The sequence below is a fragment of the Orcinus orca genome, chromosome 6, assembly GCF_937001465.1.
Source record: "Orcinus orca chromosome 6, mOrcOrc1.1, whole genome shotgun sequence".
NCBI lineage: Eukaryota > Metazoa > Chordata > Mammalia > Artiodactyla > Delphinidae > Orcinus > Orcinus orca.
Genome location: NC_064564.1, coordinates 17976965 through 17992710, shown reverse-complemented (window position 1 = coordinate 17992710; position 15746 = coordinate 17976965). Strand labels below are relative to the sequence as shown.

At 43.4% G+C, this 15746-nt stretch overlaps 1 pseudogene; it reads left to right on the top strand.

The window, feature by feature from the left end:
- The first annotated feature begins 651 nt into the window (after positions 1 to 651).
- On the top strand, positions 652 to 3231 carry LOC101273771 (mediator of RNA polymerase II transcription subunit 25-like; annotated as a pseudogene).
- The last annotated feature ends 12515 nt before the right edge of the window (positions 3232 to 15746 follow it).

Genomic DNA, 15746 nt, shown 5'->3' with positions numbered 1-15746 from the left:
ATGCACTTCCCTGGCTGTTCTTGCCCCCTTCCCAAGAATGCTCGGAAGATGATAAGAACTTCAGACACTGACCAGACCTAGACTCTGTATCTCTATAGACAAGTACTTCTCTATCTGTGATGGAGGACAATCTCTCATGGAAGAATACTTTTGAAATATACTATAAAATTAAATCTCTAGAAAACATGAAATGAATAAAAAAACGGAGACAATTTCCAAATGTTTTACTATTTGACTCCATAATATTGATAACAAAATTATATTTCAAAAAATATAATAATAAACAACACAGACATGTTATAAAACTAGGCACATTAAACATAACAGAAGACATGTAACACTTCTTCACTGAAAAGAATAGAATATTGCTCTAAGAAATTAAAGAAGACCTAAATAAATGGTGTAATATAATATGTTTTTGGATTGGAAAACTCAATATTATTAATTCTGCTCATGTTGATTTATAGATTCAATGCAATTCTGATAAAAATTCCTGCAGACACTTTGGGTGAAACTGACAAGCTAATTGTGAAATTTGTAATGGAAATTCCTATGGACCTAGAACAGCAAAAGTCATTTTTAAGAAGAGTGAAGGTGGAGAAAACGATCTGATTTCATGATTTACTATAAAGCTACAATAATTAAGACAACATGGTTTTGGTAAAAGAATCCACGTAAAGATGACTGGAACAGGAAAGTGACTCCAGAAGTAGAACCACTTATCTACGGTAAGTTTATTTTCCACAAACATGCCAAGGTAATTCAACAGAGAAGGGAAAGTCTTTTCTACAAATAGTGATGGACGACAGGATATCTGAATTTTTAAAAACTGAACATTAATCCTTACCTCACACATCACAAAAATTAGAAGTGTATCATAAATCTAAATGAAAAAACAAAAAATTGCAAAGCTTTTAGGAAAGAACCTAAGTCGACAATCTTTAAAACTTTGAGGTAGGCAATGTTGTTTTAGGACACAAAAAACATAAACCATAAAAAAATGTTTTTCTGGGCTTCCCTGGTGGCACAGTGGTTGAGAGTCCGCCTGCAGATGCAGGGGACACCGGTTCGTGCCCCAGTCCAGGAAGATCCCACATGCTGCGGAGCGGCTGGGCCCGTGAGCCATGGCCGCCGAGCCTGCGCGTCCGGAGCCTGTGCTCCGCAACGGGAGAGGCCACAGCAGTGAGAGGCCCGCGTACCGCAAAAAAAAAAAAAATGTATTTCATTGGGCTAATAATGTTAAACTATGAATTTCAAACTGGCTTGGCGGCTGGGCCGAGGGCCTCGTAGCTGACGTGGTGTTTGCGATTGAGGGCACAGCCAACCTGGGGCCCTTCTTCGAGGGCCTCCGCAAGCATACCTGCTCCTGGCCATCAAGTATTTTAATGGTGGTCCTGCTGCCGAGACGGACTTCGGGGGAGACTATGCGGGGACCCAGTACAGCCTCGTGGTGTTCAACAGAGTGGAGTGCGCTCCCGAGTCCTAAGTACAATATCACGCTCCCACCAGCAGCGCCTATGGGTTTGTCATCTGGCTCGATGGCGTGAAGTTCATGGCGGGGTGGGGGTGGGCGGGGCCCGAGCTGCAGCCTCATCGCTGAAGGCGTCAGCAGGGCTCTGCAGCTGTTCGATGACTTCAAGAAGATGCCCGAGTAGACTGGCCAGACACGCCGACTCTGCCTCCTTACTGTAACTCGCCCCCCTACCTGCTGCCTGCTGTCGAGGGCAACACATACTCCGGGTGCACGACGGAGACCCTCGTGCAGAAGGCTGGGGAGTGAGGAGTCTACTTCTCCATCGTGTTGCCCTGGAAGCTGCCTGCCCTGCAGCTTCTGTTCGAGAAGGCGGCTCCTCCCACCAGGCTGGAGCCACTGCAGCCACCAACAGACGTGAGCCAGGACCCGAGGCACATGGTGCTGGTGCGGGGGCTTGTGCTGCCCGTCGGGGGTGGCTCGAACCCAGGCCCCCTCCAGCCAAAGCCGCCCGTGCCCCTGCCTCTAGATCCTCCCTCGGGCGCCCCGCTCTTGGCAGCCCCCCAGCAGCCTCTGCCCTCTGTCCCCCCGCAGTACCAGGTCCTCTGAGTGCAGCTCAGGTGGCTGCCCAGAGCGCCGTGGAGGCCGCCAAGAACCCGAAGGCTGGGCTGGGCCCTCGTGGCGCCCATCAACCCTCTTCAGCAAGCCTCTCTAGGAGTGGGTCCCCCCCTACAGCCAGGCCCGGGCCTCCCCCCTTCCCAGCCCAGCCTGGTCTCCACTGTGGCCCCTGGCCCGGTCCTGGCCCCCCAACTGGGCAGCCCGGGGCACTGTTCAGGGCGGGCACGGTTCTCCGGCCCAGCTCGGGACCCTGGCCCTCGGCGGGCAGCAGTCAGTCTCCAACATACTCCTGGCCTGGAGCGGGGTCCCCGAGTGGCAGGAGAAGCCCAAACCTACCTCTGTGACGCCAACACCAAGCTGAGTCGGTCACTGCCTTCTCAGGTCTACCTGAGTCATGGCGAGAAGCTGAAAAGAGGACAGCGCTGATCATGAAGCCCATCCCCCAGCAGCTGCTGAGCACCCTGCGCCCTTTGTGGGACTCAGGGATGGTCCATTTCCACTTCACCAACAAGGACCTGGTCTCCCTCCGAGGTCTCTACCACATCCTGGGCAACGGCTTCGCTGGCTGTGTGCGCTTCCCCACGCGGCCCCCTGCAAGGTGCGTGTGCTCATGCTGCCGTACTCATTCAGGAAGGTCTTCACGGGCCTCATCCCCTAAGACCAGAGACACTTTGTCAGCGGCATCTGGGAGGTCATCACCAACCACAAGCAACTCCAGCAGCAGAAGCTAGAGCAGCAGCTCTGGCTGCTGCAGCCCCAGCCTCAGGGGACTGCCCAGGCGCCCCACAAGGCCCTCCTGGAGCAGCCCCCCGCTCACCCCCTCCTGGACCCACCCATCGGCCTCAGAACCCCGGGACCGACCCCCAACTGCGGAGCCTCCTCTTCAACCCGCCACCGCCCTAGACTGGGGTCCCCCCGCCTCAGGCCTCTCTCCACCACCTCCAGCCACCAGGGGCCCCTGCACTGCTGTCCCCACCGCACCAGCCGCCCATCCAGTCCTGGCCTGCGCAGCCTCCCCCCAGGGCTCCACTGCCAGGTCAGAGGCTGCTCAGCAGGGTTCCCTGGGGCCCAGTCCCCCAGCCAGGCCTGCAGCCCAGCGTCATGGAAGATGATATCCTCATGGACCTCATCTGAACCCCGAACACCCAAGAAAGTTCCTTTTAACACACACACACACACACACACACACACACACACACACACACACACACACAGGCTGGGTTAAGAAATAAAATAATTATGAATTTTTAAAATAGTATTATAACTATCAATAATTACTAATGTTTTGAAAAGTTTTTAAATCATGACATTTTCTCAAACTGAAATTAAAATATCACACGCTGTAACAGGGTCCTACTGCCCGTGACTAGTACGCCGAAGATGTCACATGACCTTCACCACACCTGTGTTCTCAACATCCATACTGCAATGCACTCTGTTGAGTGAGACCGTCATGCACTTGCAGGTGACAGCAAGGTCAAATTTCTATGAAAGTTTCTAAATGCTTACACAGTTTCAGAACCTACCTCATCATGGACCACAGTGTGCAGACCACACATGGAGTGGCAACTGTATTTCTGGGACTTTGTTGAAATGGCTCAGACTGTATCCCAATACTACCGTTTTTGAATATATTTCCTCATCTGATTTGAAATGTCATCATTTCATAAACCAAGTTCTCCTATATAGTTGGTCTTTTTCTAGGTCTCATATTTTATTCCATTAGTCTTCACTAGTGTCACAGAGTTTTAATTACTGGAATATTTCCTTCTGAAAAGTTTCATAATCTTCTTCTTTTAGGGCTATTCATTTCTTATTTAATTCATACTATTCCTGGATATTTGAGAAGGCGCTAACAAATACTGAAAGCGTGAATGACTATGTCATCAAGGTCCAGCTCAAGCCTGAACTGAGACAATCATAGAATTCGGATTGGAGGATGCAGGGTCCCTGGCAGAAGTGGGTCATGTTAGAGTCCAAGGAGTCTCTTAGGATACACTCATCATAGGGAAAAAAGAGAGGTGTGTAAGTTTGGGTTTGTGACGAAACCTTATCATCAAAGGGAAGGACTACATTAAAATGTCTAAGTCCTAAAGAAAGAGAATGTAGTGAGTAAAAATGAAAACATCTGTTTATGTATATTAGATCTCTGGGAGAAGCAGATTCTCAACTGTATATATGTAAATAAGAAAGCAAGAGCCAGGGGAATTAAGCTCCCACATCCTGCAAGTTGCTTGGTGTGGCCAAAAAAAAAAGCAAGAGCCAGGACATTTTTGAAATTAAAAAGAAAAAATGAACATTGAATTGTCCTACTAAATATTGCAATGTATTATTGAAATGACAAAAGTTAAAATAGTTTGCTATTGAGACATGAATGAATAAACACAACAGAATGGAAAGTCCAGACATTAACCAAAATATATATGGGAATTTAGTATGTGATAAAGGTAAATCTCATATCAGTAAATGGTATTCAGACAACTAAGAAGAGATTTGGAAAGGGAAAAGTTGTACAAAAAGCTCACACTGTACACCAGACTAAATTCCCAATGGATCAAATATTTACAAGAAAAAAATAAAAATATAAAAGAAAACATGGGTAAATTCTTTTAAAACTTTAGAGCAGGGAAGATTTTTTTCCTAAGGAAAACTCAAAATTCAGAAGCCATAAAAGAAAAGATTGATAAATTGACTACATAAATATTTTTAACTCTTCAATTAAAAATATAAAAATCGGGACTTCCCTGGTGGCGCAGTGGTTGAGAGTCTGCCTGCCGATGCAGGGGACACGGGTTCGTGCCCCGGTCCGGGAAGATCCCATATGCCGCGGAGCAAGTAAGCCTGTGAGCCACAACTACTTAAGGCCGAGCACCTAGAGCCCGTGCTCCACAACAAGAGAAGCCACTGCAGTGAGAAGCCCACACACCGCGCAGCAACGAAGACCCAATGCAACCAAAAATAAATAAATTTTTTAAATAAATAAAGTCAAAGTCAGTTAATGTATAACTAAATTGGAGGGGTGAGGGAGTGTCGAGAGGCAAGAGAAGGGAGGTGAGAGTGTTGAATTCAGGGAGTCAATAGACATTTTTAAAGTTGATAAATCAAAAAATAGAAATATATAAGCATGTTATTTAGAGTTCGGTAGCAAACAAGCAGATGAAATAATAATAGGAACAGTTAAAATTATCTGGGGGGGTATTTTACTTTTTATTTTTACTATTTATTTATTTTTTTTCTTATGTGTCTTAGGTAGAACAATGATCCTCAAAATGTTCATTTCCTAATCCTTGGAAGCTGTGAGTGGTGACCTTAACGGCAAAAGTGACTTTGCAGATATGATTAAGTTAAGGCTCTTGAGATGGGGCGATTATCCTCCTTAATCAGGATGAGCACAATGTAATCACAAGGGTCCTTATAAGAGGGAGGCAGAGGGTAAGAGGCAGAGAGGAGATATGACGATGGAAGCACAGGTTGAAGTGATACACTTTGAAGATGGGGGAAGGGGCCAGGAGCCAATGAATGCAGGTGGCTTCTAGAAGCTGGGAAATGCAGGGGAAAGGATTCTCCCCTACAGCTACAGAAGGAACACAGTTATCCCAATACATTGATTTAACCCTTAAGACTCATTTTGAACTTCTGACCTGCAGAACTGGAAGATAATAGAGATGTGTTGTCTTAAGCCACTAAAATTTGCGGTAATTTGTTGCAGCGTGAATACACGATGCATGTATTACTTGTACGGTAAGTCCCCTACATACGAACCTTCAAGTTGAGAACTTGCATTCACATGTCCAATCACGTAAGTTAGTTTACGTGTTTGGTGTACATTGTCACGTGTGTGCATCTTCTACGACTGGTTGTGCTTTTGTGTACTTTCCTGTACAGTACTGTATAGGGTACAGTAGTACAGTATCTTTATTTCAAGCTAGATCTGCAAGAGGACGACTTCACTGAACTCCTTGCTGTGTAACATGAGGAGCTTACTAATGAAGACCTGATGGAATTGGAGGCCCAGAGAAAGGACAAAGAGAGACAAGAGGAAGAAGAAGTAACCGAGGAACTGAAGCGATTCCCAACACAGGAAATGGCAAGGGGATTTTCTTTATTTGAGGAGGCACTGCTGGTTTTTAAGGCACAGGACTTAGAATGTGTACCGCAAACAGAACGGTACGCGAAGGTAGCAGCAGCCGTGCAGAATGCAATCCAGTGCTACCATGTCATCTATGATGAGAAGAAAAGAGCTACTACCCAGACATCACTAGATCGTTTTTTCAAGAGGGTAGATAGAATTGAATCCAGCAAGGAACCAGAACCTACGCCATCAACGTCAGGCGTGAGTGACATTGCAGCCTGCCCTCCCTCTCCTGTCGCTGACCATCCTTCAGCTCTACCATCTCCCACCTCCTCTCCCTCCTCCAGTCAGTAACTCTTCTTGCCTGTTCACTCCATGCCAGCCCCTGGATGCCGGCTGTTGTACTGCACTACTGTACTTTCCCAGGTACTGCACTGTAAGATTAAATATGTTTCTTTATTTTTTGTGTTTGTTTTTCTATGTATCATTTGTGTGAAGAGTATTATAAACGTATTACAGTATGGTACTATATAGCTGATTGTGTTAGTTGGGTACCTGTGCTAACTTTGTTGGACTTACAAACAAACTGGACTTACGAACGTGCTCTCGGAACAGAACTCGTTTGTATGTAGGGGACTTACTGTACTACTTTTAAAAATTAGAAGAAATGGCAACAATCACATAGGCTGTCAGTGGAGAAAATGTGACAAATGGAATCAAGTCCCACCCTTTTTCCCTGGGGAAGGTAGGGAAGGCCATGTTCTCATTTTGTATGTATTAGTTTGGGAAGTCTAGCTAGGCCAGGAAAACTGTGGAAGATCCATTTTCATGGAAGCCCAAACACTGGATTATCAGACACTGTTCTGTCCCGAAACACTCAACCTGGAAGAAGCTTTCTACCATCCTACCCATCTGCAGCTGACCCAGAAGGCTAGCACGGAGAACAAGCCTAGGGCCACGCATAAGGACAAAGCTAGGCCCTGTTAGAGGGTGATGGAGGGATGCCCCCACCTGCCCTGCTCATGGCCATTTGTTTGGAAGTCAGTGTGGCCACCGGTCAAAAGGTTAGGTACGAGATCACAGGACAGTGCCTAGGAGAGATGGGACGTAGGCTGTTTCAACCAGGCAGGTAGGAGGCCTCCCTTCTTTTACCAGGGTTCCACTCCACTCTACCTTTCTTCTGAGTGGTCTTCCCCCCACCCCCAATGCCAGGACTTTACCCTTTAGAAGAAGTACCTAACAGGATGACTTCGAAGCACATCACTAACTTACACTGATATGGTGATTTGGAAAGCACCACAACTCTTGGTCTTACAGCTGCTCATTCAGAAAGGCACTCCTCACTGTCAACCCCATTTTTTTTGCACAATTTTTTTTTTTTTGGCCTTGCCGCATGGCTTATGGGATCTTAGTTCCCCGACCAGGGATTGAACCCAGGCCCTTGGCAGGGAAATTGCGGAGTCCTAACCACTGGAGCGCCAGGGAAGTCCCACCAACCCCAACTTTTATCACAATGGTGTGTAAGATTTAAAACTCCCAGAGATGGCCTTGGTCATCCTAGCTCAGGAAATCCTGTTGGTAGAACTCAAGTGAAATAAGATCTTTCTCCCACTGAAGAATAGGAAAAGAAGGTGGTGACAGGGCAGGTGACAAGTCCAACTGGCAACTTTGAAATGTGGTTGGAGTGGGGGCCAGGGACTTAAAGTGTGCATTACAGCTGCATTTTGAAAATTTCTCCATCAAAACACTTAACACCACTTGAAAGGATCTGCATTTCTCCAAGGCCCTTAAGTGTTATGCTTTTCCTGCACCTGCTAAGTCGCTCCTGAAACCGACACTCTTGTTTCCAGCTAATGGAATTGTTCTATTAAAAACTGGAATGAGTAGACTTTGCACTGCTTTAGTTCATGGAGGAAATATTCATTCTTAGGAGTAAAAATAAAAATCCCACTTGGTAAGTAAGTACCGGGACAAGAATAATGTTTAGTCGAAGTGACACGTACAGGAAAGAAAAGTACTCGATCTAGGGACAAGAAGTTCTCCTTTAAGGAATTGTTAATGTATGGTTGATCCAGGGTATATTACAGCAAGATGAAAGGATGCTGAGAGACCATTATAAATCCATGATTGAGCCCATTCCTCCAGTGAAGAAATTGACATTGAGTAAACCTCAGTGACTGGCCCAAGGCCGATTAGATAGTAAGTGGCAGAGCCAGGAATTGAAAGCAGATGTCCTGACTCCAAGCCCAGGGCTTCCTCCTTTACCAAGCTGCCTACCTCTTAGAAACCTTGTGCGCGTCTGTCGTCTTACTCGTGTCATGTGATTCTTCCTGGAAGTAGTCTATGTCGCTTCTGCTCACGTTTATTAGCCAAAGCAAATCACATATCAACGAGGCAGGGTGGATGGATGGCCCTCTTCCTGGGAGAGCAGTGAATAAAAACGGAAACAATAATACAGTCTGTACCACCGCCTGCCTCAGTCCCTTTACCCCAGCAGCGGTAGCAGCTGTTGATAATCTCTAGTTTAGTTCATTGTCCTTCTGTTGGGCTCTTCCATTCCCTGTGTAACCAGTACCTGGGATTGGCAGCTCTGTTTAAATATTCAAGTGATTTCTGCTTCTTAGTTAAGCCAGCTGTCTCTACCACATTAACACATGAACCCTTTCTATGTTTTCGGATGTGCTAGGCACAGATCACCACGTGTGGTGTGGATTTTTTTTTTTGCGGTACGCGGGCCTCTCACTGCTGTGGCCTCTCCTGTTGCAGAGCACAGGCTCCGGACGCGCAGGCTCAGCGGCCATGGCTCACGGGCCCAGCCGCTCCGCGGCATGTGGGATCCTCCCGGACCGGGGCACGAACCCGCGTCCGCTGCATCGGCAGGCGGACTCTCAACCACTGCGCCACCAGGGAGGCCCGGTATGGATTTTTTAAAGTAGTACTATGTGCAAAAATACTAAGTGAGTAATAATTACGATCACGATCAGCCTGAATCAGTTGGGATCTCGTTCCATCCTGAGTGACAGAAAATCCAAAGCAACAGTGACGTAAACAAGAAAGAACTTTACTTCACTTGTCCATAAACCATGCCTCAAAGGGTCCGATTTGATAACTCCATAATCATCAGGCGACCAGGATCATTGCTTGGCTTCTCCTTCATGCTACCAGATGGATTGAAGCAATGACAAAGTGTTTTGGAACTCGGCAGCTCCTAAGGCTGCCTCCTGCAATCTCCTCCCCCAATTGCTTTGAGAAAGGTTAATTGCCTGTATTAACTTTTTTGCTTAAAAAATGTGTAGGTTGATACAATTTCAATTGGCCAGAACTCAGCACCTAACCATAGCTAGCCACAATGGAGGCTGAGAAATATTCATCTTTATTCTAGGCTGCTACGCGTCCAGCTAAAAATTGGAAGTTCTGTTATTAAAGGATTATGGAGAATGGATACCCAGGGAAAAGTAGCAATCTCTGACACACCCACAAACGTTTTCACGAGTTGATAAATCTTGAGTAACTATGTCTGTATTCAAAGTAACTGCAAACCCCGAGGAGGACGCAGGCATTTTTTTTTTCATTATGGAGAAAAGAGAATTTACTTTTCAGAACTCTGAAAGGGATCTGATAAAGAAAACTTGCTCTCCTCGGAGTTAGAAAGAGAAAAGAAGCAGCTAAGAGACAAGTTGAAACAGAAATTGGCAAGAAATGCTATTATACTGATATTAAAACAAACGTAGTCAATGTTTATATAACACTTTTTTAAAATTGTTACAATCGCGCTCATTAAATCCTCACCAAAAAATTGTAGTTTGTATTACCATCCTCATTTGACAAGAGAGCTGAAATTTAAAGAATTTAAATGATTTACCCAAGTTTAAAAGCAATGGACTAAAATTAGTGTCCATAAGGTCTAGACTTCAGAATCTATGCTCTTTCTTCCCCTCCAGCATGCCTCCTTTTGTGGAATTTGACAAAACACATATGTCTCCAGGCTGGAAGTAGATGGTGATGACTCACAAAAATCTCTGAGAGATATACACAAGGACACTGGAGATCTGAGCTACAGAACATAGCTGGATCATTGAAGAAAAGACCCAGCCCTTTGTTACAAGATTGCCTTTCTATAAACCAAAGAGGGCATGATGAAAGGTACATTATTTTTTCCAAGTGAGATTTACAGGCAGTGAAGCATGGAAGCATAGAATTCTCCCACGTGCTCTGTTTCCTGAGACATTTAGCTTCTGACCATCCTTCTGCCTCGGTTTCCATCAACACTCCCTAGACTGCTGGGACACAGAAAGACAAACACTGTGTGATTCCACTCTTAGGACATATGTAAGGTAGTCAAAGCCACAGAAACAGAAAGTAGAAAGGTGGTTACCAAAGACAGGAGGGAGGAGGGATTTGTTTTAATGGGTATACAGTTTCAGTTTTGCAAGAAGAGAAAGTTCAAGAGATTTGTTGCACAACAGCCTAAATAAACTTCATGAGACTGAACTGGCCTTTTAAAATGATTAAGATGGTAAATTTCATGTGTGTTTTTTTTTTTTTTTAACTGAGATACAGTTGCTGTACAATGTTATATTAGTTTCAGTTGTACAACATAGTGATTCAAAATTTTTTAGATTATACTCCATTTAAAGTTATTCTAAAATATTGGCTGTATTCTCTGTGCTGCGCAATACATCCTTGTAGCTTATTTCTTTCATACAGAGTAGTTTGTACCTCTTAATCGCTTACCCCCATCTTGCCCCTCCCCCTGCTTTCCTCTCCCTACTGGTAACCACTAGTTTGTCCTCTATATCTGTGGGTCTGTAAATTTTATGTGTTTTTATACACACACACACACACACACACACACACACACATAAGAAGCAAAATTCTCTAGGTGAAAAGTGGATGCTGGCCCAGGAATCAGTTACACAGCTTTGAGATGCCAATCTAAATTGTAACTAGGTAACTAAGCCATAGCTTTTGGGTACACCATGCTTGATCAGATTGGAACTGAGCTACTGAGGTTTTCAACTCTTTACGGGTGGATTGAATTAAATGCTGCCAGTGCCAAATCTGCAGAGCAGAGGAGGTGGATTGAGGCAGATCCTTGGTTACTCACAGTACATAGCTAGCTCAGTCCTTCTCACACAAAGACAGTGAATAAAGCTTTATTCAATCCTTTACAGCTGAATTTTATGACAAATTGTCTTCCAAAGAGGCTCTAGTAGTAACAGAGACATTGATTTAGAGTTTGAATATTGTTTCAGGTAAAGTGGAAATGGATCAAAGCAATATTTCTAGTTAATATATTTTTAGATAATGTGATTTTAAATGTGTGAGTTTAAAATGTCATAAATATTAATGAAGTTATTTACAAAACAGAAACAGACTCACAGACATAGAAAACAGACTTATGATTACCTAATGGGAAAGGAGAGGGGAAGGGATAAATTAGATAAACAACAAGGTCCTACTGTACAGCACACGGCACTATAGTCAGTATCTTGTAATAAACTCTAATGGAAAAGAAAAAATGTAATAAATATTAAAAATAGATGTTTTATTATTTTATCTATTTTGAAAAGTTTATATATTGAGAATTATAGGGGAGTTGTTTTTTTTTTTTAAGGAGAACACTAATAGTATCTGGTTTCAGAGATGTTCTCCTAAGAAGCAACACACGCTGTCATGGAGTCCCCAGCGCTTGCCTCTAATCAGCCTGGACTCTGCATCACTCCAGCTGTCTGTGCTGCTTGTGGGTATGTGCTGGGACTGGATCTCCAACTTCCACTCTTCCAGCAACTGGCTCCTGGGTACAGTCTTCTGATTTTGCTTCTTTCCTCTCGCTGGATTTGCTACCCTGCCGGTGTCTCCCTCCACTTTTGCCCTCTGCTTACTGGACTCCATCCACTGCTATACTTTTCCATTTGCTTCATCCCTCTCTGCTTTATGTTTTTAAAACTTGGACACAAAATACATTATATTTAGCCACAAACTCTGGAATCTGTTAGAAGATAGTGCTAAGTGTTCTTAGCATCTGCATACAATAACCAAAGAAGGTTTGATAATAATAAGCCGTATATACAGAATAAGGACCAAAAGCCATGCTTGTCCTCCTGATAGAAGTACAATGGTTGTGGAATCCTCAGTCTAAGGGGCTCCTTTCAGGGAAAATCTGGCCCATCTTCCTATAGCTAAACTGTGGTACTCTGAAAATGTACAAGTTATTAGTGTCAGACAGCAAATTTGCACAAAGGCATACAAAGGTCTGAAATTTGATAAGCATTTTTTTATGAAAGTGGAAAAGACCCTCTTCTTTGCTCTAATCATGTTTTATAATAATTCATTTCTCTGTATGAACCCTTTTGAAGTTGGTAAACCAAGGCTGAAGTGATGGAAACATATTCCGAAAGATCTCCCAAAAGGGAGCTCCCAATACAAAGCAACATAGGATAAAAAGGCAGAATAACGACCTTAAGGTTAGCTTCTGATCAGATAGTCTAAGTTCTAACTTTGCCTCTGCCACTCACGCCGTACCTGACCTTGGATAAGTTCCTTAGTGACTCTCAAGCTCTATTTTGTTCACCTATATAAATGGGGATAAAAATACTACTTACCTGGTAGAGTTACTACAGCAAGTAAATGAGAGGGTCTATGTAAATCTCTTATCACAGTTACTCTTAGAGCTTAGTAAGATTTGGGTAACTGGTAATATTGAAAGCAACATAAAACCCCTGTTCCTGCCATAAGAGAGCAGGTTTTTAAAAAATTCTGAATATTCACAACAGATCAGCTATTGTGTAGCTGCAATTTATACTTAAAACAGCAGGTGGCACTAGTACCATATTTATCTGGGACTACATGTCCCCTGATTTTTTTTTTTTTTTTTTAAGCATTCATTTTCAGCTTTCTTTTCCAGAAATAGGAGCATTTCCCCCTTGATCTTTTAATTTTTGTTATCCCTCTATGGTTTAGTAGGCTATTCAGTAGCATAGCAAAGTAAATTATTTCTATTTTTAGTTTTTTTTGGTTTTGTTTTGTTTTGTGCATTTTTTTTTGGCTGCATTGGGTCTTCATTGCAGTGCACGGGCTTCTCACTGTGGTGGCTTCTCTTGTTGCGGAGCACAGGCTCTACGCACAAGGGCTCAGTAGTTGTGGCGCACAGGCTTAGTTGCTCGGCAGCATGTGGGGTCTTCCTGCACCAGGGCTCGAACCTATGTCCCCTGCACTGGCAAGCAGATTCTTAACCACTGCTCCACCAGTGAAACCCTAGTATTTTTAATGCAGACACAAATTGCCGTGGGCTGATTTCATGAAATTTTTAAAATTTATTTTGAAGTTTTGCCCTCTTTCTAATTCGTTCTCTAAGTTTGACTGTATTGTTTCCTATGGGCATTGAAATAAGAATATTTTACATCTGTGGTCTCCTTTAATCCTAAGAAAAGTTCAAGCCCCCTTTTCCAGAATACCATAGGATATGCATTTATTAGAAGGAATGTTTGAAGAAAAGACTTTGAGCGTACCAATGATTCTGAAATCATTTTTAAATTGCTTGATGGGTACGCTCATGGGTCATTCAGCAGCAATGATCATTATATTTTCCAATTCAATTTGCATTGCTGTCACAATATCTTGGTGTATGTAATTTCCTATGTTGCTGCCATTGCAACTAACGGCAGGTCATTCTCTAGCCCAGCTAGGAAGCCACAGGTCTGACTTTATTAGGTTGCATCAGGCTTGAACTGTGACATGGCCCCGGGCTCCCTTGAATTACAGAGTTCAGAGACCCTCTAAGAGTTAACTCAGTCCCTCACAGCAAGATGCTCACTCAGAGCCAACCGAAGGCAAACACAGGCTCTGTGCAAAACATATTCGTGCAACCACACCCCAGAGTCTCGTTTGCAACCATAATTCTGTGGTCAGAGCACAAATGGTGGTATTAAGAAAGATCGACCACAAGGGCGGAGCTGTCAGCTCACACCGGGCTGGGAGGTGAGCTCTGAGGGTCCTGCTAATGCCTTTTAAGGGAACAGTGACACCAGCTTTGAGGGAGGAATTCACAGTGACGTCCTGCAGCCCACTGAAAGGCTCATTCCCTCCAAGAGCATACACTAGTGACAAAATAACAGTAATTGGGTTGACCTATTTAAGCTTCTCTGTAACAAGTGAAATCACTTTAAACCTAAATTCTCTTCTGTGTTTAAAGACATAAGTTTAAGGAGAAAACTAAACTTTGTAGAAACTGAAATGTCACGCGTGTTATAGTCAAGTAGTAAATTTCATGAAATGGCCCTATTTTTTTTTTTTTTTGCCCATGAGGTCCCCTCACGTGAACATCAAAACAAGAGAGAACAGTTATGATAAAATTCAGGTTTATTTGAAAATATTCACTGTTGATTCTGTTAGCCAGTTACGCTACTAGCAAATAATGACAATTTGGTGTCCTCGGTTCCTGTCTCACATTTCCCTGCGTTGGACAGAGCAATCCTGAATACTGATCTAATGATGGTGTTGGAGGCCTTAATTTCTTATTTCTGGTGAGTGGGATTACATGACAATTTGCACTTCAGTGTGATGCAAGCTGCTGGTTTCCAATATATATTCTTCATCAAATTAAGGATGTATATCCTATTCTTAGTTGACTAAGAGTTTGGATCAAGAATGAATGTTAATTTGATCAAATACTTTTGCACATCTATCCGGATGATCATTTGGTTTTTCTCTGAGACCTTTATTTTTTTAAATTCTTATTGGAGTATAGTTGATTGACAATGCTGTGTTAGTTTCAGGTGTACAGCAAAGTGAATTGGTTTTATATGTACATATATCTACTCTTTTTCAGATTCTTTCGGGGACTTCCCTGGTGGTCCAGTGGTAAAGAATCTGCCTTCCAGTGCAGGGGATGTGGGTTCAATTCTCTGTCGGGGAACTAAGATCCCACGTGTCGTGGGGCAACTAAGCCCATGCGCCACAACTACTGAGCTCACACGCCTCCAGGAGAGAGCCCACGCGCCCTGGAGCCCGCGTGCCAAACTAGAGAGAGAAAACCTGCACACCACAGCTAGAGAGAAGCCCACGCAGCACAAAGATGAGCTTTGCGGGCCTCAAAAAATAAATAAATAAATAGAAGAAAATAAATAAATAAATAGATTCTTTTCCCATATAGGCCATTACAGAGTATTGAGTAGAGCTCCCTGCGCTATACAGTAGGTCCTTATTAGTTATCTATTTAATATACAGTAGTGTGTATATGTCAATTCCAATCTCCCAATTTATCCCTCCCCACCATGAGACCTTTTGATGAGATAAATTCTGTTGCTAAATCTCCCACTACTGAACCACCCTTCTACTTTTAGAATAAAACTTGTCATTCTGCATTGTTCTTTTCATTGAGCGCATAATGAGATTCACTCATATTTTATTTTGCATCTCTATTTATAGCTGTTTTTGTACAAATGTAAGTTTGCATTTATATTTTTTCTTGTACATTTTAACGAGTTTTTCTGCCAGGGTTGTGTTGTTTCATAAAATAAATTAGGAAGCATTACATCTTTTTCTATGGAATAGTTAATATTACATTCAACTGATCTATTCTTT